The 22481-nt window shown below is 37.5% G+C and overlaps 1 long non-coding RNA gene across 1 annotated transcript in view; it reads right to left on the bottom strand.

Annotated features, from left to right (window-relative positions):
* The window catches only part of LOC306659411, a 118522-nt gene extending 96815 nt beyond the window's left edge, over nucleotides 1-21707 (bottom strand). Inside the window, exon 1 of the long non-coding RNA XR_013763290.1 lies at nucleotides 21632-21707. This is a non-coding gene — a long non-coding RNA (uncharacterized lncRNA). The remainder of the gene's footprint in view (nucleotides 1-21631) is intronic.
* Nucleotides 21708-22481: the final 774 nt, after the last annotated feature.

Here is a 22481-nt window from a genome sequence, read left to right as displayed (position 1 = left end):
AAGGCACTTAACCACTGAGCCACATCCTCAGCCTTTTTTGTTTTTTATTTTGAGACAGGGTCTCACTGGTTACTTACTGCCTAAATTGCCAAGACTGGCCTTGAACCTGTGATCCTCCTGCCTCTGAGCCCCTGGGATTATAGGCACGGGCCGCCATGCCTGGAAATTATTTGACTAATCTGTTTCCCCTTGAATTTTTCTTTCCTTGGAATGTTAATCAAATCTGGCAAACAACATTGCTTGAACTATTCTGCTGACTTCCTAGTTCTCTCAGAATATCTAAAATGCAAAATGTTTTCCTGCTCTAGTGTCGGCCTATTTTTTCCACTTTACTCTGACCTTACTTTCACCTTCTCCCTGTGCACACTGGCCTCAGTCAGTTGTTTAATCCCCATTGTTGTTGCTCAGCTGGGACTCTTCACTTCTTCCCTCCACCTGGTATGCTGTGTCTACACTGCTCTTCAGGAGTGATTTATTCTTTTACCCTAGGTCTCAGCTTAAATGATACCAGTCCTACTTACCAGTTATTCTCTACTTTGCCTTATTACTTTTAGAAAGGTTATCACAACTCATATCTTGGATTTTAAATTTGCTTATTGGATTTCTCTCACAATACTAACTTTTTGTGTTTTTTTTTTTTTTTTCTTACAGTGGAATTAGTTCTCTGTCATTACATGATTAAATATTTATTGAGCACCTATTACATATCATTTTTCTGAGCACTAAATATACAGAAGTGAACACAAATTCCTGGCTCTCGTACATTTACGTTCAATGGTGGTGGGAGGGATAAAAAATAGCAAAAAAACAAAAAATTCTCTTTGTGGTAATTATGTTTTCAAAAAACTCACAAAAAACACTGCATTGGTGAGTTCTGAACAACTACTCCTAAAGCAAATATAGATCAGTTTCTATTGTCTGATCCCGTTTTCATCAAGCACTCAATTAATAACCTCCCCATTTTAAGGCACTTTATCTCATTTAGATTATTGATTTATTAATATTGAACTCCTACCCAATAGCACTTTAACTGTGGCTTGGCTAAACTTATCTAACATACACATTTTCTCTGTAAGGCTTTTCATCACCTTCTTGAACTTAGGAAATCTAGACAGTTCTTAAGAATCACACTTGAGAGTCCTTTTAAATAGATGAATCACCAATGAAAAGCACAAAATGAAAAACTAATGCCACGAAATAGATTGCAAAAAAGACATTTTGTAATGTAAGAGCTGAAGTAACACAGAGTGGCCCTGTTAGTTCTCAGTTGGGAACGTGCAGTTTAAGCCACTCAAACTGTCCCTGCTCTGCACTAGTCTAAGTGACTGTGAAAGTGCCACACATCATGATTTTGGAGTTACAAATAAATTTGAGCAAATAAGATAATTTACAAATGTTAAATTCTTGAATATGGAGTGTAATGACACATGATCAAATGTATGAGAAATACTAAGAAGAAAGATTTAAAAGCAAAGCAAGGAAGTCAAAAACATTATTTTGGTTGGCTTGGCCAGGGAAGGCCACTCTGAAAAGGTAAAATTATATAGAGAGTTAAACAAAATAGAAAATTGGTAAGGCAGGAATTTTTGAGAAGAGCCTACCAAGCAAAGTGAAGATCAAATCCAAAATCTTGGGAAAATTGTGCTTTCAGTGGAAAGAGGTGGATAGAAAAGTAGGAGATGGTGCAATAGAGTGGGGGTAGGGTGGGCAGACCATGTAGCACCTTGAGGCTCATTCTTGGAACTTTTATTTTTACGTAGAGCCAGATGGAATATCATTGGAGACTTTCGGGTGAAAGAGTTTCAAAACCTAACATTGAGAATAAGTTCTTTCTAAGCCGCTTCATGAAAGCAGAATATAAAGATCAGCATTGGAAACTAAGAGACAAGTGGGGGAAGATTACATACTCCAGATGAGAAAACTTTGTGGATTAGAGTTGAATAACCTAGAGAAAGTATTTAGAAGTCATAGAATTGGGAAGAGATTTCAGGCTTACCATTAACAGAATTTGTTGTAGGTGGGATATGGCTAAGTACATAAGATAGATGATAGAGAAATAGATAGATAGAAGACAGCAGACAGGGTACAGAGAGCGATTACAGGTGACTAATTTTTAAGCCAATTTGCCAGAAAAATGAATTTAGCATTTGTGAACTGGAGAAGGGAAGAGAAATAACAGGTTGCCAGAGTCATAAGTGAAGAAGGAAGAACAAAAGTTTCATTTGGGACAGCTCATCTTGGGGGCCACATAATCATCCCAGTGAAAATATCAGAAATCAGATATATGAGTCTGAACTTCAAGGGACAGGTCCAGGCTAAAGTAATTTGGGAGTTAACAGTTTATCATTGATATTAAACCCTGAGACTGATATTATTGACTAGGGAGTAACTAAAAGGGGAGATGTGAAGAGATTTGAAAACAATGAAATGGAAGTTTCAAGAAGGAAGGAATCTTGTCTGTCATGTTGATCCTTGGAAATCTTGTATCATCTTTGGTGTATGAACAATAAAATCCTCAGTAAACAATGTTGAATTCATTTTGAGAACATATTAAAATTTTTATACTGATAAAAGATGTACCCACAGATTTTCTTACTGTTTTATCAATTAATTTTTAAATATGTTTCCATGTGTCTAAGGAATCAAAAAGAATATTTTTAATAGGTAAATACTCCAGATTAGATTTGACTTTTTTTTTTTTCATACTTCAATTTCTTTAAACAGAAACTGCACCTTCTTGGAACTTGCTTATGAATTTTCAGATTTCTGTACATCTAAGATAATGATTAGGGTAAAAATGAATTGGTCCCAAAATGTCAATCAAGTAGAGGAAGTTTATTCTTAGGTTTGACTTCCCACGCCCACTCTGAGCCTGGCAGCTTTCTGGAATAACAATGGTAATTACTGTTGTTGTTGCTGATGCTGTGAGCTGGGACAGAAGCAATTTTTAAATGTTAATTCCTGTGTCGGCTCATCAGCATTTCATCTTTCTCTTTCAAAGGTTACCATATCCTCCTAATTGAGCAGCCTTCTCAGGAGAACAAGCCCATCCCATTCATCATTAGACTACAGTCTCAGAGACATCAAAAGGAAAAATAAAAGAGACAAGGCAGAACAAGGCCCTGTTGTAGGTTTTTTTCCCCATTGTATTGTACATATCACAGATCTAAATTCTCAAAAAAATAAAAGTAGGTATTGTTTTGAAGATTTTAAACCCAAACCGAAATGATGGATCTCCCTGTTTTGGTCTCTAATTTGAGCATCTGGGAACTTTAATCCAGATTTTCATTTAATAGCCATATTTCCAATTCAGGTATCCTGAAGTCGGTAAATTATTTCTCTAGGCCAGCTCCATTTGAAAAAAAGATTCTCGTTTGGTACTGCAAAGTTGGTCCAAAAATTTATCAGTCTCCATGTAGATGTAGAAGTGCAGACTCTATTTTTTTTTTAAATCATGTGCTTTTTGCTATGTGATATGAATTTTGTAAGTTTATAAAAGGTCTTCCAGAGCATTCCCCGAAACATTAGTCAAATGCAAGTACCTTCAAACCACATGTAGGTTGAGCCTCTCGTATCAGAAATGCCTAGAACCAGAAGTGTTTTATTTTTATTTATTTTTAAATGTTTATTTGTTCTTTTAGTTATACATGACTGTACAATCCTTTTTGATATATTTATGCAAGTTTGGGATATATTTTATTCTAATTAGGGTCCCAGTCTTATGGATGTATGTGATGGTGAGATTCAGTGTGGTGTATTCATATATATACATAGGAAAGTTATGTCAGATGCATTCCACACTTTCCCATTCCTAACTTCCCTTCTTTCCCCATTGTCTAATACACTGAACTCTACAGTGTTATCCATTTCAGGGTTTTTGTAATGTTTTAACATTTGCAGAGACTTTATGAGTCAATCATCCCTAATCCAAGAATCCCAAATCAGAGAGACTGAGATTTGTGATGGGAATAAAAAAAATCAAAGAGGGAAGCCCTATTCCTGTCTAATTAACTTACAAAAAATTCATTTTCTTTATTCTCACTCTAGATATACTCAATCAAAATCCAGGAGAAGAGAATCCAGAAATAATTTTTTAAGGTGTGCCAAGAAAATATTGAGGTCACTAAAAGTTGATCCTTCTGCCCAAAGGGAAGTTAAAAACTCAAGTGTCACCTTGATAATTATCCCTTTCTACCTAGAGTCTCATTACAGAGCCTCATCTGCAAGCACTCTAGATTCAATGTTTCTTTACTAAAATAGATTTATTATTCTCTTATGAGATTTGCCAATTTCATTATATTTTAATTTCATTATATTCCTTAAGTATTGGGAGGTCAATCTAACATTTAGAGAAGTAATCTGTACAACTTGTTACCAAGTCAACGTCCACTCATCTTTTAATAGTCAACTCGAGCAACTTTTCATAGAATTTTTCCCTTATCCTCCAGCCTTCTCCAATCCAAATTAGGTGTCCATCCTTGATGTTTCTAGAACGCTCTGTAATTAGTACTGAGATATTACTATAGAATCATTTATTTACAAGTGTGTTTCTTAAAGCAAAGTTCCTTCAAAATTCAGATTCTGCATTATTTGTCATTCATATTTTCCAGCCTATCCACTAGCATGTAGAATATGATAACCTCTCAATAAAAATTAATTGAAAACAAACATTCATTTAGCCAAATATGGTGACACATACCTGTAATTCCAGCAACTCAGGAGGCTAAGGCAGAAGCATCACAATTAGAAGGCCAGCCTCAGCAACTTAGTGAACTAAGGAACTTAGCAAGACTCTGTCTCAAAATAAAAAATAAAAAGGGCTGGGAATGTGTTTCAGTGGTTAAGCACCCTGTTTCCAATCCCCAGTACCGAAAAAAAAAATTATGAATAAATGCATGAAAATATGGTTACAGAAAGCATTGAATCAAGCAATCCTTGGACTACAACTTTAGGGACTAGACTTTCATTCTTGAACTGACACTTAAGGACACAGACCAACTAACCTGGGAAATAATTCAGATTACCTGAATTGTAGAACCTTGAGAAAATGAAAAGATAATTATCTTGCCACCACATCTGTTTCTCAAAGCAACTAAAGGAAACAGCTAAACCTATTTTTCTTTGCTTTGGTTCCACAGTGTCTAATGTCGTCAGCATTTTACAAGTAGCAGCAACTGACAGATTTTCTTTGACTAAATGGGTCTCCTATTTGCCATGTAATATATACACTAAAAATACAGTAAGCCAACTTAAAAATTATAGAGTGATGAAAGGAAAAAAAAGTGGAGGAATAAGCTATTTTTCTTCATCTAGAATTATTAACACCCCATAGACCCCTTGTGTTCTTGGATTATGATGTCTTCCTAAGATGGGCAGATATTTTCCCACCACAGTGAAATAAATGTCACAGTCTTCATAGACACGTGTATAGTATACATAACTACACACAGAAAAGAACATTTAAGGGAAGCTAAGTATTGGTCCTAGATTTTTAATTTGCTTTCACATGGCCTGAGGTTGGATTGTGCTGTGAGAACAAGTTGGTGATGGACCACAAGTTCCTCAGCTCCTTTCCAGTGATTGAACTTTGAGTCACCAGCTCAGTTACTGATGAGCTCTAGTTTAGCTTCTTTTCCAGAAATCATTAATTAAACATAGGCTTTTATTGGTCTAGGTAAAGAAGAAGAAAACAAAACAGGTTTCCCAGCACTTGTATGCTGCAAGTCAGTTGGACATAGATTGGCTCACACTGTCCCCTTGAACAAACCTATAAAGAAAGGATGTTTGTGAAGGATTAAGATGAGAAGAATGGCTGAACTTAGTCACCTCACTAGAAATTGAGCTGTCAAGACTCCACTTCTTATGCCCCATGTTAGTGCAAACAGGAATGTTCAGAGGTAAAATCACTGGACGGCAAAAGCTGTACCCTAATCAGTCCACCCTAGTTTGAATGGACAGACTGGGTGGTAACTGTAGGCAGGTGGAGCATGGCTGGTGGAGGTGGGCCACCGGGGATGTGCCCTTCCTGGAAGGGTTCCTCTTTTCCTACAGCTCCTTCTCCCTTCTCCTACTCTCTGCTTCGTGGCTGCCAAAAGTACAGTAGTGCTTCTCCATCATGCCCTTCTATCATGATGCTCTGCCTTACCTTGGTCCAGAGCAATGAGTTTAGCTGACCCTGGATTGAACCTCTGAAACCGTGAGCCAAAATAAACTTTTCCTCCTTCAACTTGCTCGTCAGATATTTTTTATCCCATTGACTAAAACTAACAAACACCCTAATCTGTTTTCAGATTCACATATTCTCCCTGTGCACCTATCTCTCCATTCAAATTTCCTCTTTTTATAAAGAAATCAGCCATATTGGATTTATTTGATTTGATATTTGATTACCTCTGAAATGACCCTATTTCTAAATAAGGCCATTGTCTCAAGTGTCATATTCCAAGCTGGTCAGGACTGCAACATACTTTTTTGAGGAAACAGTTCAACCCACAGCAGTGAATTACCACATGTAGTTCTTACTATGGTTAAGATCACCCATACCTCAAAATAAATAAATGACTAATTACTGAATCTGAGAGGTAAGGCAGCAAAACCAAGGTCACACAGCTGGCACATGGTCGGACTTGGATTTATACCCAGAGCATCTGAATCCACAGTCCCGTGTTCATGGAGCCTCTTCATCATTTCAGAGTCACCTCTGGTTTTATTGTTAGCAGAATCAAGTGTCCAGTCTGCAGTGGCTCAAATATTGGTGTTCAGAAGACAAGTGTTTTAGCAAAGAGCCAGAATTATTCAAGGAAGCCCTGAAGAAGACAGAGCTCTATCTCCTAGGTCTTGGGACACCAAGGGTTTTAATGTGTAAGTAGAGGCAGGGAGGATGTAGCCTAGGCAGGATCTTCATCCTTGAAGATTTGTGTCTTATCAGAACGAACAAGGACCTTTTGGGACTTGTTACTAAAGAAGGATGTTCCAAAGGTCATCTGAGTTTTGTGACTCCAAAGAAAGGTTTCAGGTGAGGTTTGTCCTCAGAATTTATTGATTTATTTTGCTGTAGTAAGGATTGAACCCAGAGACACTCTACCCATGAGTTACATCCGCAACCCTTTTTTTGTGAGACAGGATCGAGATAAATTGCAAAAACTGACCTTGAACTTGCAATCCTCCTGCCTCAGCCTACTGAGTCAATGCTATTAAGGCAATAGCCTGGTCTAGCTTCTCCTCAGAACTTAGATTATTTGGTGTGGTCTCTCCTTAAAGTTTAGGATGCCAGGTAAAGGGGAGGAGCTATCAAAGGATCAGGAAGGAAAAGTGAAAGTAAAAGTGACTGCTAAGGTCAACTTCCAGAAGGGCTGTACTGTTACATTATTGCATCCTGAATGCACTTTCTGAGGCTTCTCACAGCACTAAAGCTAGGCCTGGTACCCTTCCCCAGGGCCTGAGCTAAGCACCAATCTCAGGCATATTAACTAGTGTGCAAATAGTATTCAATCACATGCAACTGGAGGGAAGGGTCCATGTGTAGACCTGAGTTAGGTGTTCTGTTCCTGGCGAGAAGTCAGCACTCAATAAAAGCTCTAAAAACTGTACTGAACTTAAGTTCCTATTGGCCCTATCATCTCTGAAGATATGAGAATGAATTCATGAGGCTGGAGGTATAACTCAGTGGTAGAGCACCTGTCTTTGGTTCAAACCAGCACTACCAGAAAAAAAAAAAAAAAAAAGGAGTCTGATCAACAAAATGGGAAGTGACTTGACTCTAGTTTAGCACAAGCAAATTTGACAACAGGGATAAATGAGGGGATACTTTATGCCAGCTAATTTCAAACTTCACTGTGCATAAAATTTAGATTCCTTGTGTAGTAGTCCTAGGTGGACAAAGAAATCTGTCATTTTAATAGACATCCAGAATGATTCTTAAGAACACTCAAACCTGAGAATTGCGGCAGGTCTTACAATAGAATCAATAAAATAATAAAGTAACAAAACTGATGACTGTTTTCTTTTTCCCACTCCTTTTCAATACATAATGTTATAATTTAAAACAAGAGCAGGTTCATTTCTCAGTCTATCTACATGGCTGTCTTCCTGTTAGACATCTTCACTTCTCTTTGATTGCACCCTGGTGAAGTCATTCTCTCACATCTAATTCAACACACGGCCCTCCTGGAAAATCTGAGTCTCATTTCTTAATCACATGTCACAGGACTGTGACTGAGAAACTCATGTAAGTTCACTTCTGTAAGTCTTCGTAAAATAAAGCAAGCCATTGTCAACACAAACTCCATGATACATGAGTGAAAATTCAGAATATGAATGCCAGCTTATACCTCCCATTTCTAAACAGTTATATAAAAGTATCTTTCTCGAAGGTGATTGTAGTTAAGAATTTAAATAAAATAATAAACCATCCTCAGTCTCAATACCAAAGAACCAGAGAATGCGTAAGAGTATTCCTTCAGAGAGTACCATGTCAAAAAAGGAAACTGGACCTTGTCTTGGTCAAACTGCCTGTTCCCATCTCTTAAATGCCCTCCACGTTCTCTATCTTCAAAGGAAAATCAAATTAATTCCATGGGTGAAAGACAGAGTGATGGAATGAAAAAAGTGCTGCAAAGAATCTCAGCTTCCAGAGGGCATCCCTGTCTCCCGGGGTTTGCTAGTTTTAACATGTTCACAAATCATCTAGTACTTATTCTGGGTCATGGATATCACCTAAGGAATTTCACATCCAGAGAATTTAAGAGAATTAGAAACTATCACCATGCCTCTGGCTCTACATCCAAAATAAAATGAGTTATCTTTTAGGAACTAGAAATGTCCTCTGAAATGAACAGAACCCTGATGTAAGATTCAGGTCTGTCAAAGAACGCATTGGCTTGGTACCCACAGGCTTCACAGCTGCTTCAGGAACTTCTGTCAAACTCTGGTGCAGCAAGCAGCTCTTCTCGCCCACTCCAGGCAGCCTACTCTGTCCTGATATGGAATGCTGAAGAGCTCTCCACAGGGTATCTGTGGGCTTCTTCCCACTTAAGTCTGAAATGTCATCAAGATTGTTAAGAAGCACGCCTTGATGATGCGAGTGGTTCTAAAGAATGTGACCTATGAACGACGAAAATCAAAGAGATAAAAACGTGAGTTAGCCGGGTGGAGCCAAGGGATTTCACAGCAGAGAACTCAATCAATGCAGCCACTTTCTGATGCTGAGCGTGTGCCGTGTACCAGGCACTGTCCTTTGTACTAACTTTCTTAACCCTAAGAGAAACCCCAGAAGTTGGACATCTTCGCCTGTCTTCTTTTGCTCCCAGGCTCAAAGGATGGAGCAACCTGCCCAATGTCGTACTCCCAGTAGCAGAATTGGAACTCAGCCTGATGCTGAAGCCTGAACTGGTAACCACCACGTATACTGCCTCTGGCTACCTCGGTGGGCGCCTCCCTCTCCCCACCTCTTTTGAAGTAAAAGCATGATGCAAAGTCAGGCTTGCTGATGATGAAATCAGTTTTTGACAGAAGTTGCAAACTGTGTCCATCCTATTCACAAAAGATCCTAAAGAGGCTCTACCGAGGACTGGGGAGGAAAAAAACGGTCTTCCTCCAAAGTCACTGTGAGCTGTTTTGAGCTTTGAACTCATTTTCACTCTTGAAGTTCCTCCTTGCCTCCTGTTGTCAGAGTGACATCTACAGTTCTGAGTTTTGACAGAAGCTCTATGAGCCAAAATCCTGTTGGAGCAGCTGTTCTTAAGGCATTTCTAGGCTAACTGGAACCATGAGGCACTGAATGTAACCTGTTCCTATTCGTAAACACCGAAAATGAAACTGTTGTTTAAAAATTTACCAGGGTTAACACATGGATGGTTTATTTCTAGGTTCTCTGAGTCTGTGTCCTTGAATTAAAATTTCCTAGAACCTCTACAAATACTAATAGCAGCCAAGCAATTCTAAAATACAATAGATAAAAAAAGAAATATTTGTTACCATCACCGTGTGATCCAAAGAATGCTAAAAACCTCTCCATTTTAGACCTTAATGAGGAATGGATTCATTAAATTATAACTATCTCTTTCAAAGATCTGGTATGAGGACTGTAACTATGGAATTAAAAGATTGCTTGTTTTGGGTTACTTTGGGGTTTTTATCTGGCCATCCTGTTAGTGAGTAAATGAAATCCAAAGCTTGCTGATATAGATCAAATTACAATCTTAGTTCACCTTTAATATTTATTTTACTTCATCGTTATTTGAATGAATTTAATTTACTTATCCATTATAGTCTTTGTGAATTCTTCGCTCATTAAGGCACTATTAAATTCACGCTTAGCCTCCCATTTTCACTAAATGTATCTTTCTTTATTTTAGAATTAAAAGCTGCAGCGCTACAGTTTATTTCAAAAGACATCTGGGGGGAGATTCCAGATGAAAGACGAAGGGCTTGCTCTCTACCGTGCATTTTGGTGGAGTAGATCAGAATTTTAAAACTGAAAGAAACATAAAAGTACAACTTGTTCAAAAGTTATTAAAGCATGTTCAGTAGAAACCATGTTGTTTTGGGAGTAGCCTCAAGTACAAAGCTCACTTGCTGAGGAATGCAGAACCAAAGAACAGAAAGGACCTGCCTGAGTTGTTCATGATGTCATGGAGCCTACTCCCCATCTCTGAATTTTGTCTTCATTTTCAGTTGCTTCTTCTGAGACCCCCATCAAAACCATCTTCATCCATATGACCATTAAACCTGCTTCATTGTCCAATGAAGTATTCACATTCACTGAATGTGAACAAAGCAAAGGCAAAGACCTAAATTTCCCTAGGTAAAGAGAGCTCCACTTCTTCCTGAAGTGTGGTAGGCTGACACACACTTGGACACACACACAGAAGATGAATTCAATTTCTTTATTCCACTCCTTTGCCAAGGAATCAACCCAAGTTTTAAAGGGGGTTCATCTGAGTTCTGTACCTCAATATAAAGCTCAGCAACTTTAAAAATAAAATTGAAGGAATTATAAAGTTTTCTCCATTCCTCATACAAGGACAGTCTCTTAGTGCTTGTGGCTTGCACCTGATGCCAAAATATAACATGTTGTTTTTCCCTTCTTTGCTCTAGATGGATAATATGTGGATGCAGTTCTGGAGTTTCTAACACAAATCTGACAGAATCTGGCGTTTTCCATATGTATTCTCTATTGATGTGTGTCTAAGGATACCTGTTGACCCCTCTGTGAAATCCTGTAAGTTTATCAAGAGTCTAGTTCTTTTATAAATAAATTTAACCAGCAATTATCTCAAATCATCTTGTTCAGCTTGCATCAAGATTGCACATCATTTTGTGACAATTTCTAATTTGCACTACTTGTTCAGGTGAAAGCAATCTCAGAAGGATTAATAATAGGTGCATGGATGTGCCAAACTACATCTTTTTATAATAAAGCATATGGGAAACCCATGCTAAGATCCCTGGTATCTGGGTCTGGAAACAGTTCCACGAGTCAGGCATGGTTGATGTACCTGTAATTCTAGCTACTCAGCAGGCTGCAACAAGCAGATGACACATTTGAGACCAGCAATAAGCAACTTAAATAGATCCTGTCTCAAAATATAATAAAATGGGTTGAGGATGTAGCTCCATGGTACAGTGCTTGCCTAACACACCCTGGGTTCAATCCAAAAAAGAAAGAAAGAAAGAAAAAAAATCATGACGTTTAGGAAGCTCATTACTTACTGTTTTCAGTTTTGCACACTCATTCAACTTTGACCGCTTTGCTGATATCTGTATGTATGAAACCTGCTTTGAGGCAGAGGCCGTATTCAGTGTTTGGTTCAATTCCTGACATATGGTTTAAATAATAGCAGTTAATGTTCCTCTCATACTTTAGTCTTCAGAGAATTGTTTTGTACACTTCCTCATTTACGCATTGTGCCTGAGAGGCTAAGTATGTCATCAAAAAGTGACAGAACTGTTTTTCTTTGCTTTTAGTTCTCCGAAAATACAAAATATTCTCTGGACCACTACTGAAATGAGCCCCATGACTTAGACATTCATATTTACTTTTTATCTTAGCAACTCCCTAAGTATACCTTATTGTGATTTTGAAGAGACTAGGAAAGTAGATGATCGGCTGATACATTCTGACTGAGTAACAAAAATTCAGCTCATAATTGTCCTTATGACTAAGAAACATAACTCTAAAGGTAAGCCATCTCTAAAGAGGTTTATTCATCATCTTAAAACCATCAAGGTCACATGGTATTAGTAAAGGTTCTCCAGAGAAACGGAAACAATAAGCGACGTTTATAGAAGCACAGAAAAAATTATTATGAGAGGCTGGCTCATGTGACTGTGGAGACTGAGAAATCCCATGGTCTGCCTTCTGCAAATTGGAGGCCCAGGAAAGCCAGTGACAGGAGCCCCAGTCTAGTCCACAGGCAGGAGAACCAGGAGTTCCATTGTTCAAAGCTAGGAGAAACTGGAGGTTGCAGCTCAGGCAGAGAGGGTGCAAATTGACCCTTCCTCTGTCTTTTTTATTTTTTTCATTGATCACATTGGTTGGGAGTCTCTACTAGTATACAGATTTCAAGTACTAATTCCTTCCAGAAACACCCTTCCAGCCATACTTTGAAATAGTGTTTTACCAGCTACCTAGTGACATGTTAGTTCTGTCAAACTGACACACAAAAGTAAGCATCATATGCCAGTAACATCTTTCTTTCCTTTTTATCTTTTTCAGATTGCCGATTCTGCCCTAGTGATCATAAAATGGTTTCTATGATCTTAGATATAATTTTCAGAAGTAAAAATTTCCAATAGAAGAAGAGGGACAACTTCTTTCGTATGTCTCTTATTGTAACTAGGGTATACTTCCCTGGAAGTCTCCCCAGATTTTCTTGTACCTGCCTTTAGCCAGAATTATATCATACTTATGTTCCCAAATCAGTCACAGGGAGAAGGGGCTGTGATTCTGGGCTTGTGTTAATGAGACATATAACCATTCTTAGGAGAGTGGATCACCGAAATATGAATATCATTTTTTTAGAATCTACCGGGGATGTAGTCAGCCATATCCGCATGCCTATTGCATTTGGGGAAGTGAAGTTGGGCATTGTGTTTTCACTGAGCAGTGTAAAGTTCAGGTTTTATTGCAAACTCTAGTGAAACAAAGAAAATAAATGAACCAACAACAAAACTCCAGCAGCAACAAATAGAGATACTGACTTTTTAAATCTCACAACATAAATGCTTCTGTTTTAATTAGCAGAAGATCAAGGCAGGCTAAGAAGGGTGAGAGAAAGTATTAATTATAGACCTGGCAGGATTACAGTCAATATTCTCTTAATGCTACTATGAATGAAATCTAGATAACCAAGTGGCCAAGTGCCCAGAATTGATCTAAGGAAGAGGCAACAGGCAGTAGTTTCCCTCATGATCTAAGGGAGAGGGCACATCTCCCTCACAGTGAGCACTGTTCCTAAATTATTGACCATTAGGGATCAAGAGATCTAATAAAATGAAAATATGATATTTGCAAATGTTAGTGGCATCAGATTGAGAAAAGAGCCTCACTCTTTATTTTGTGTCTGCCTAACATTTTCATGTCCTCTGCTCCTAAATTTTTAATAAATTTTCAACATAGCTTTTAATACAATACTAAAGGACAAGGGGAAAATATGTTTTTTATAATGTTATTGAACTATTTAAAGTGCCTTTGCAGTATGAGGGTTTATTAGTTCTTTGACAGTGCAATATTTTTAGGAAAATGGAAAATTAAAACAAAGTACAAATCCGACTACCATCTTGTGGCGGTATCTACCAACTTCATACCTACCTGTTGCAAAGATAGTGATGTTCCTAGCTTTTCGGCATCTGCCATAAGGTTTTGAAAAAATAAAGCATTGTAAAAATACACCTCTACTGTAATTTTCCTTCTGTAGAAAAGAGAGATGGGCAATAACTTAATAATCTGTGACACAAAGAAACACTTGCACAGCCTTCAGCTCCTTTCAATTTGTCTTCTGACTTATCAGAAATAGAACATCTTAAAAGGTTGTGGGAGTTAATTGAGCAATTGTGAGAGGTCCAAATCCTTTGGGAGTTGGGAGTATGAGAAATACAACATTTTGTTTTTATTATTATCTAGGTGATCTGAGTGGGCTATAAGCAAGAACTGATTCAAAATGGACAAAACCCTCTGGAGTTCATGCTTAATTCATTTACTCAAATGGGTCTAATACAGATGCTAAGGGACATAGTGTGACCTAGACAACAACAATCCTCAATTTCTGCTATTTATCATTCTCATGGTAAATCTCAGACTGGCTTATGACAGCTCATCTTTTTTTTAGTTTCAAATTTCATTAATATCCTAAGTGTTATTGATTTTCCTCCTATTTGCTAAACCAGATCTTTCATGTTTCCCTAATTGGCTTTAAGGACAGGGCAGATTCTGAGGTTCTAGGTTCAGTTCCTAAACTTAAAAACCTATTCCTAAATCTCCCTACAATTGAATTTTCAGCTAAACTTCTTCAGCATTGGGTCTCATAACTGTTGTAATCATATTACTTAGCTACTGTAGGAGCCACTTTTGTTTAGAAAAAAGAGAGCACCAACATTTACCCCATGAGATATTACTTAATGCTGTGGATATACAGTGACTGCACACACTGTAAGGTAGTAGGGGTCTAATATTGTTGTTCACACAAGAGGTCCAAGCCATAATGCAACCATTTACTTATACATTACTGTTTACTATTTCCATCCTTAGCGGCATCAATGGGGGAAACTTGGAAAAATTCCTTTACCCTTGCAGGCTGGTTTTCTAACCTCTGCATGAAGAAAGCTACATTAAGTAACCTCAATGTCTCATTTGCCTCTAAATTGTCATTACCTTCTAACTAAATGACCAATGACATTTTTACCTACTAACCAAATGAATCAAAACATGCATTTACAATAATGACAGAAATAATTTAGACTAGTGAGGATATAGGAAATAAGAGAATATACCCTCAGGAAAGTCTCTATAGTTGACTTCCTCTTAGACTCCAGAGACAATCGTCATTTAAACACATGCACTACAAGCAGAAAGAGCAATAACTCCTAGAATTTTTTTTTTTTTTGTGGTGCTGGGGATTAAACCCAGAGCCTTGTGTATGTGAAGCAAGCACTCTACCAACTGAGCTATATCCTCAGGCCTAACTCCCAGATTTTTAAAAAAATTTTTACCAAGTCCTTTTTTGTCTATTATGCATATCAATAAGAAGCCTGGAGGTAGATGATTGTTATTCTCACTTGACAGATGAGTAAACTAGGCTAAAATAAATAATTGACTCAAAGGCAGAAGTTGGTTCCATGAAACCAGGACTTAGGATTTTGCCATTCTAGGACATTCGTCAGATCAGGTTTTCCCTTAACCTCCTTAAGATGTTGGAGTCTGCTCAGCTCTTTCCCTGGAGATGTTTGGTGGTTTGCTTTTTGGTACTGGAGTAACTTGGGATCCTCCTAGCTCAGCCTCCTGAGCTGCTGGGATTTCAGGGATGTGCATAATGCCAGCCTCCCTGGAGGAGTTCTCACGTTTCTGTGAACCCTGCTTTTTGTTAAATCATTATGCAATTTGAGGGATCTGACACTTACTATGGCATCTCACCATCAAATACTGCAGCCTCTGTTTCCTTTTTTTCATCATTTTCTTGTCCTTCAGAATTTTTTTTTAATTTTTCTCCATCTAGATACAACATGTCAGTTGATTATTAACATTTTATAAAATGTTATGGGTCTCTCCATTATATTTTCTAACAGTACAAATATGTGGAAAACTCATGTTTTTACTTATTCATTTATAGTTGGTAATTTTGGTGAAATATCTTTTGTTCTTATCTGTTTAATTTATCTCATTATGGTTAATATTTTAAAAATTAATTGGCTTTATTTTTCAACTGATATGTAATAAAACAAATTTTGTGTTATGAATAAATATGTGCTATTGTTGTAGGAGAAATATGCTAAAATAAGATAAAATGAAAGGACATTTAAATCCCACCATTCAGATAGTATGTCATGAAATAAATTCATCTACTTTTTAGAATGGGTAGTATATGGGATGTTTATTTTCATTGTTTTTCTTTATCTCTTTATGTAAAATTGGGACTTGTGTGGCATATACAAGTATACCTTCCTATAGTTATTTAACATTTTAGGGGGTCATTTTCTAATGTCACTTAAATGTGATTTTGCTGGTTGCATATTACAACATATGGATATGTCAAAACATAATACGCATGCAGGTGTTCCCCAGTGTTTAGTAGGGTTACATCATGATAAACCTATCATAAGTTGGAAACACGTTAATTTAGCTAGTCTACAAACCATCAAAGGTTAGCAACACAGTATACCACAGAGTATCAGTATACTGGGAGCTGTGGCTTGCTGCCACTGCCCAGCATTACAAGAGAGTGTCACACCACATATCACCAGCCCAAAGAATATGGAACCAACTTAGATTCCATTCGACAGATGAATGGATAAAGAAACTGTGGTAGGTATATGATGGAATATTACTCAGTTTTAAAGAAGAATGAAATTATGGCATTTGTTGGTAAATGGATAGAGTTAGAGAATATCATGCTAAATGAAATAAGCCAAACCCAAAAAGTTAAAGGCTGAGTGTTTTCTCTGATATGCTGATGCTAATTTACAATAAGGGGGTTGGGGATATGGAAGAATAGAGTTAGTTTATATTAGGTAGAGGGGAGTGAAGGGCAGGGAAGGGTTATGGGAGTTGGAATGATAGTAGAGTGAAACAGACATTATTACCTCGTATATATACATGACTGCATGACTGATGTGATCCTACAATATGAATAATCAGGAAAATGAGAAATTATATTCCATTTATGTCTGATCTATAAAGTATATAATACATTCTATTGTCATGTACAACAAATTAGAACAAATTAAAAAAGGCAAAAAGTCATGAAAAAGAAAAGATCAAAATTGGAAATTCAAAGTATAGTTTCTATTGAAATCATAAGGTTTTACTACCATCATGAATTTGAAAAATCTCGCACTTGAACTATCATGTAAGGAACCATCCATAGTAGGTTGAACAGTAGCCCTCAAAATTTTAAGTCCAAATCTGAATCTTTGAAACCTATGAATGCTACTTTATGAGTAGGGGGCCTTTAAATATGAAATTCAGTTAAAGATTTTGAGAAAACAAGATTATTCTGGGCCCTAATCCAAAGATAAGTGTCTTGTAAGAGGCATAAAGAGGAGACAACCCAGCAGGGGACCAGGCAATAAGATGAGAAAGACAGAAATTGGAATAATTCAATCACAGGTTACAGGATACTGAAAGCCACCAGAAGCTGGGAAAGCAAAGAGCAGAGTCTCCTCAGAGTCTCTAGAGAGGAGGAGACACTGTCAATATTGATAGAAGAATTCTGTCCTCCAAGTGTGAGAGAATAAATTTCTCTTCTTTCAAGCCACAAATTTTGTGGCAATTTGTTACAACAGCCCTTGAAAACTTATACAAGAGCCAATCTAATATTATATATAGTGCCCTTTCTCTGTAGCCTTGCTCATAATATATATGGCTTAATATAATTTTATATGCTTAATTGGAAACAAACACTATGACATTTGAATTTGGACCATTTGAATTAGTGGCAGGCTGTATATATATTCATAAGCTTATCAAATGATTATATTTTTCCTTTGAAATCATATTTAAATTTAACATGTTGTATTTGAGTTATTTATGCAAGAGCTCTATATTAATGTATTAGTGTATATAGGTCCCTAAAATGTCTGCAAATTTGATTTTTCTGGTATTTCATCTGCCTTTCATTTTTTCATATTTTATAATGCAAACTTCTTTTTTTAAATGTTATCAAATAATATTTTCCCTCATTTTATGTAGATATAGATGTTAAGTTCACATTTTATAATTGCATTTTGCTATCATAAGTATCTTATTATCAAAAAATGAGATTAAACCATAGGAAAAGAGGTTAATGGGCTGAAAATCATCCTTTTGCATAGCAAGCTTTGACTGGGCTGAAGAAAAAAGGGGAGGACATTTAGGCTACTTGGGAGAGGTATGACTGAACAGTGGATAGTTTGCTACATCTAGACACCTGAATCTCTGAGCCCTATGAAGCACTGCAAGTGACAGCTGAAAGCTTCATTTACAAGCAGGTCTTGTCATGAGATGTACCAGCCCAGGGGAAATTGCCCACAGAGAACAGAACTCTTCCCTTGCTGCATGCATTCTTGCAGCCTCTGGCACCTGAAGAGTCAGCATCTCAGGACCACAAAGAGACAGTTCTCTAGATAGATATGCTAACATTCTCAGCAGATTGTGGAAAGAGTGGCATTACTATCACACTCTGGCAAGTTCCTGGGGAGAACAGACATCATTTGTGAGGACATAGGGGAGGAAGATCAGAGGACATTCCATGGCGTCTGCAACTGAACAGTGGGTTTGCACATACTCAGACTGGTGATTCTCAAAGATGGACAGGGGAGGTTTCATAGGAGCTGTTTTAGTCAAATTTTTCACTGCTGTGACTAAAAGATCTGAGCAGGTCAGACACGGTGGTACATGCCTGTAATTCCAGTGACTTGGGAGGTTGAGGCAGGAGGATCATGAGATCAAAGCCAGCCTCAGCAAAAGTGAGGTGGTAAGCAATTCAGTGAGAACCTGTCTCTAAATAAAATACAAAATAGGGCTGGGGATGTAGCTCAGTGGTTGAGTGCCTCTGAGTTCTATCCCCAGTACCAAAAAAAAAAAAAAAAAAAAAAAAAAAAAAAAAAAAAAAACCTGACCAGAGCAACTACCATAGAGGAGGACAAGGAAAAGTTTATTTGGGGGCTAATGGATTCAGAGGTCTCAGTCCACAGACAGCTGGCTATATTCCTCCAGACTAGAGGTGAGGCTGAACATTATGGTGGAAGAATGTGGTAGAGAAGCAACTCATGATGATGTGGCAGATTCCAGTTGCCAGACACAAAATATATTGGCCAAAGCCATGCCCCCAATGACCCATCTCCTCCAGCCACACCCTAGCTGCCTTCAGTTTCCTCTTAATCAATTCCATTGTGGGAATAATTCACTGATTGTATTAAGGTTTTCGTACCCAATCATTTCTCCTCTAAACCTTCTTGCACCCTCTCATATGTGAGCTTTTGGGAGATGCCTCACATCCAAACTATAACAGGAGTTCTATCTCTCCTGTGGGGACAGTGTGGGACAAGGGGCTTCAAGGTTTGAATAAGCATATTCCCATCTGAAGCTATGAGTGCTGAGCTCTAGGAAGACTCAGCCAATCAGTCCTATCTGGTGTGCCCTTTCAAACCCCACCCATGTGAGAAGAATAAGAAATCCTCCTGTATTGGCTGATGCTCTTCAGTGCTGATGGAAGAAAACACTTATTCAACTGTTAAGGTCTCTAACTCTTCTGATCAAAAAATAAAAGAAGGAACATGAAAGATTCAAATGTAGGAAATTAAGGTCCCAACACAAAATTTACACACATAAATCAGGGTTATGTCAACTTGCAGAATCTTTTGGGGTGTGAAGAGAGATTAATGCCAGTTATTTTCATCAAAATAAATACAAATATATAGTTAATATATAGTAGGTATTACATAATATATGCATATACCTCCATATATGCATGTACATATATAAACATATACACACACATACACATGCATATGATGTATATTAAAATTAGGCACAAATAGGGGCTGGAGATATAGCTCAGTTGGTAGAATGCTTGCATTGCATGCGTAAGGCCCTGGGTTCAATCCACAGCACTGTAGGAAAAAAACAAATTAGGCACAAATAAAATAAAAGCTGGATAAGTGCATCCTTAGTGTTCAGTAGCCACAGTTCCCTTACTTTAATTTTTGTTCTGGAGTCAATAAATCAAAATGCATATTTCGTTCAGGGTAGAATAAGTGGTTCTTTGGAGTTTTTTACAACTTGGGAGGGAGTTGTGTGCTTTCTCAGTAGTCAGGAGTAAGCAGATTAAGAATCGACTTTTTTACACAACAGAAATATTTGACAAACATGAGCCTGTGACACACTGTGCATACACTGCTGCATTTTGAAGCGTTATTTCCAGGGAAAGGATCACTATCTCTCTCTGGCGGCTGAAAAATGCTTTTCAGGAAACCTCTATGAGGGGGAGGGAGCTTCCTAAAACTCCAAGGAAAAGGAAACTAATTTCCACCTCCTCAGAATTTCCTGGATTATCTAGATATTTTCGAAGCCAAGAGACAATTGTGCATAAGGACCTCTTGTTAGTGGATGACATTTAGGCTTTAGTTTTTTTGTTGTTGTTGTTGTTTTTTTTTTTTTTTTTTTTTTTAACAGATAAAGAACACAGTTGAAAATAAAGGATTTTAGGGTTTCTACAATATGCAGATCATAAAGCACATGAGTTTTTTTAAATCTATTCAAAGAAATTGGTTTCTGATCATCCTTCTAATGTTGAGGACATGAATAAATTAATTTTTTAGCAGCGTAAATAAATCATTGTTGATCACTTCTGTCTAAAAATTCCTCTTCATTTTGGTGACACTGAAATTTCCTCATGCCCCTTCTATGATTTTTGTTACTCTTTCTTCATTTCCTTCACTAGGCAATATTCTTGCTTTTATTTGCAAGATACGGATATTATTAAAAGTTTATTTTTTAATCTCTCTTTCTCCCTCCATATATCAGTCCAAATTTCCCTTATTGGTCTTTTCTGCCTCCAAACTTCGATTTTCATCTTTTTTCAGATAGCTGCCAAATCTGTATCACCAGCCCAGATCATCCTATTCCCAACTGCCTGATGGACAACTCCTCTTAGAAACCTTCCAGATGAACTTTAACCTTCTGCTCATGCATTTTATTTTCTATTTCAGTTCACAGAACTACCTTCTCCTAATCACTGATGCTTAAAATAACAACTATCCCTCACCCCTCTCTCCTCCCTTAATTTCCATTCTAGTTACTCAGAGGCCAACGTCTTTTGGACTTGAATTCCATGGACTTTCATTTCTGTCCTCTCCTAACTGTATTTACTTGGAAAAAGAAAGTTTAAATCATATTGAAAGATCACAGACTATTGCCATAAAACGAATTTGTAGTTTCTAAAATTTCTACCAAAAATCATGGGCTGCTGATAAGCTGATAAGCAATCACTTATCCTAAGATGTAATTCTGACATCATGACTACTCCCTACAAAAGGTAGTTTCCTGTCACCTATATCCTGGTATATAAAGCTTTCCAATTTCAAACTCCAATTTATCTGTCCAGGCTTATTTTATTCAAATAGGAACAATTTCCTTATGTACACCTGTGGTTGGCAAAGTGATAAAGACCTCACTCCACCCCAGAGATTCTTGTACCCTTATTATTCAATCAAACACTAATCTAGGTACTGCCATGAAAGACTTTGCAGATGGAATTAAAATTACTAATCAGATGGCTTTAAAATAGGAAGATTATCTTGGATTATCTAGTGGGTACAGTGTAATCAAATGAACTCTTAAAAGGAGAAAGTGAAGTCAAAGGAGGTCATGAGAGAAAGATGGTGGAAAAAGAAGGAAAATTTCAAATCTTAAGACAGATTCAATGCACCAGCTCACGCTTACTGGAGGAAGGTCAAATCAAAGTCCTGAGAAGAATGTAAGCGACCATCAGGAACAAAAATCAGCTTCAGCTGACAGCCAGCAAGGGAAGACGTACCCATAATACAACTGCCAGGAACTCAATCTGACCGATAACCTGAGTAAGCCTGGAAGTATACACATGCTCAGCCCCTCCAGAAGAGCACAGCCTTGCCAATGCCTTCCTGTGGGCTTTTTATGACTCTAACCAAGGTATTTGATTAATTGATAGTGTACCTGGCCTTCTGACATACACAACTGTGAAATGATAAATGGGTATTGTTTAAAACACAAAATTTGTGATAATTTGCTCTTCATTACATTTCTAGTGTGCTCCACTTTCTAAAATGGGGATACCTCTCCATCTTCTCTCCACCTCTCCATCTTCTCTCCACCTCTCCATAATCTACTTAAACCCTACCTTTCCCTTCAAGGCACTACCATTGCCACCTGATTCATGGTGTCTTTATGAAACTCATACTTCTGATCTGTGTCCCTTGCTCTCCAGAATACTTTATACTTCTCTTAAAATACTTATCCTATTTGCTGAGTAGTATAGTTCTTCAAGCACAAACTATTGTCTTTCCTCCAGATTAAAATGTATAGAAAACACCCTTACTTTCTTTATCAGGAAGCGTTTGCTATACGGCCTGAAACTCCAATACGTTTGTAGCTTATAACAGTAAGCATTTATTCTCCTGCTTCTGATCTGCGGGTTAAGCACATTTTAGCTTATCTGGCTGGAAGGTTCTAGGCAGGCAGCCATAGGTGGTGAATTCAGCTGAGCTTTGGATGTAGTCTAAGGGTTGGGCTCAGACTACTCCAAAAG

This window comes from Sciurus vulgaris (genome assembly GCF_902686455.1).
Source record: "Sciurus vulgaris genome assembly, chromosome: 4".
NCBI lineage: Eukaryota > Metazoa > Chordata > Mammalia > Rodentia > Sciuridae > Sciurus > Sciurus vulgaris.
Note: the sequence above shows the minus strand (reverse complement) of the source record. Positions and strands in the feature narration are given on the sequence as shown.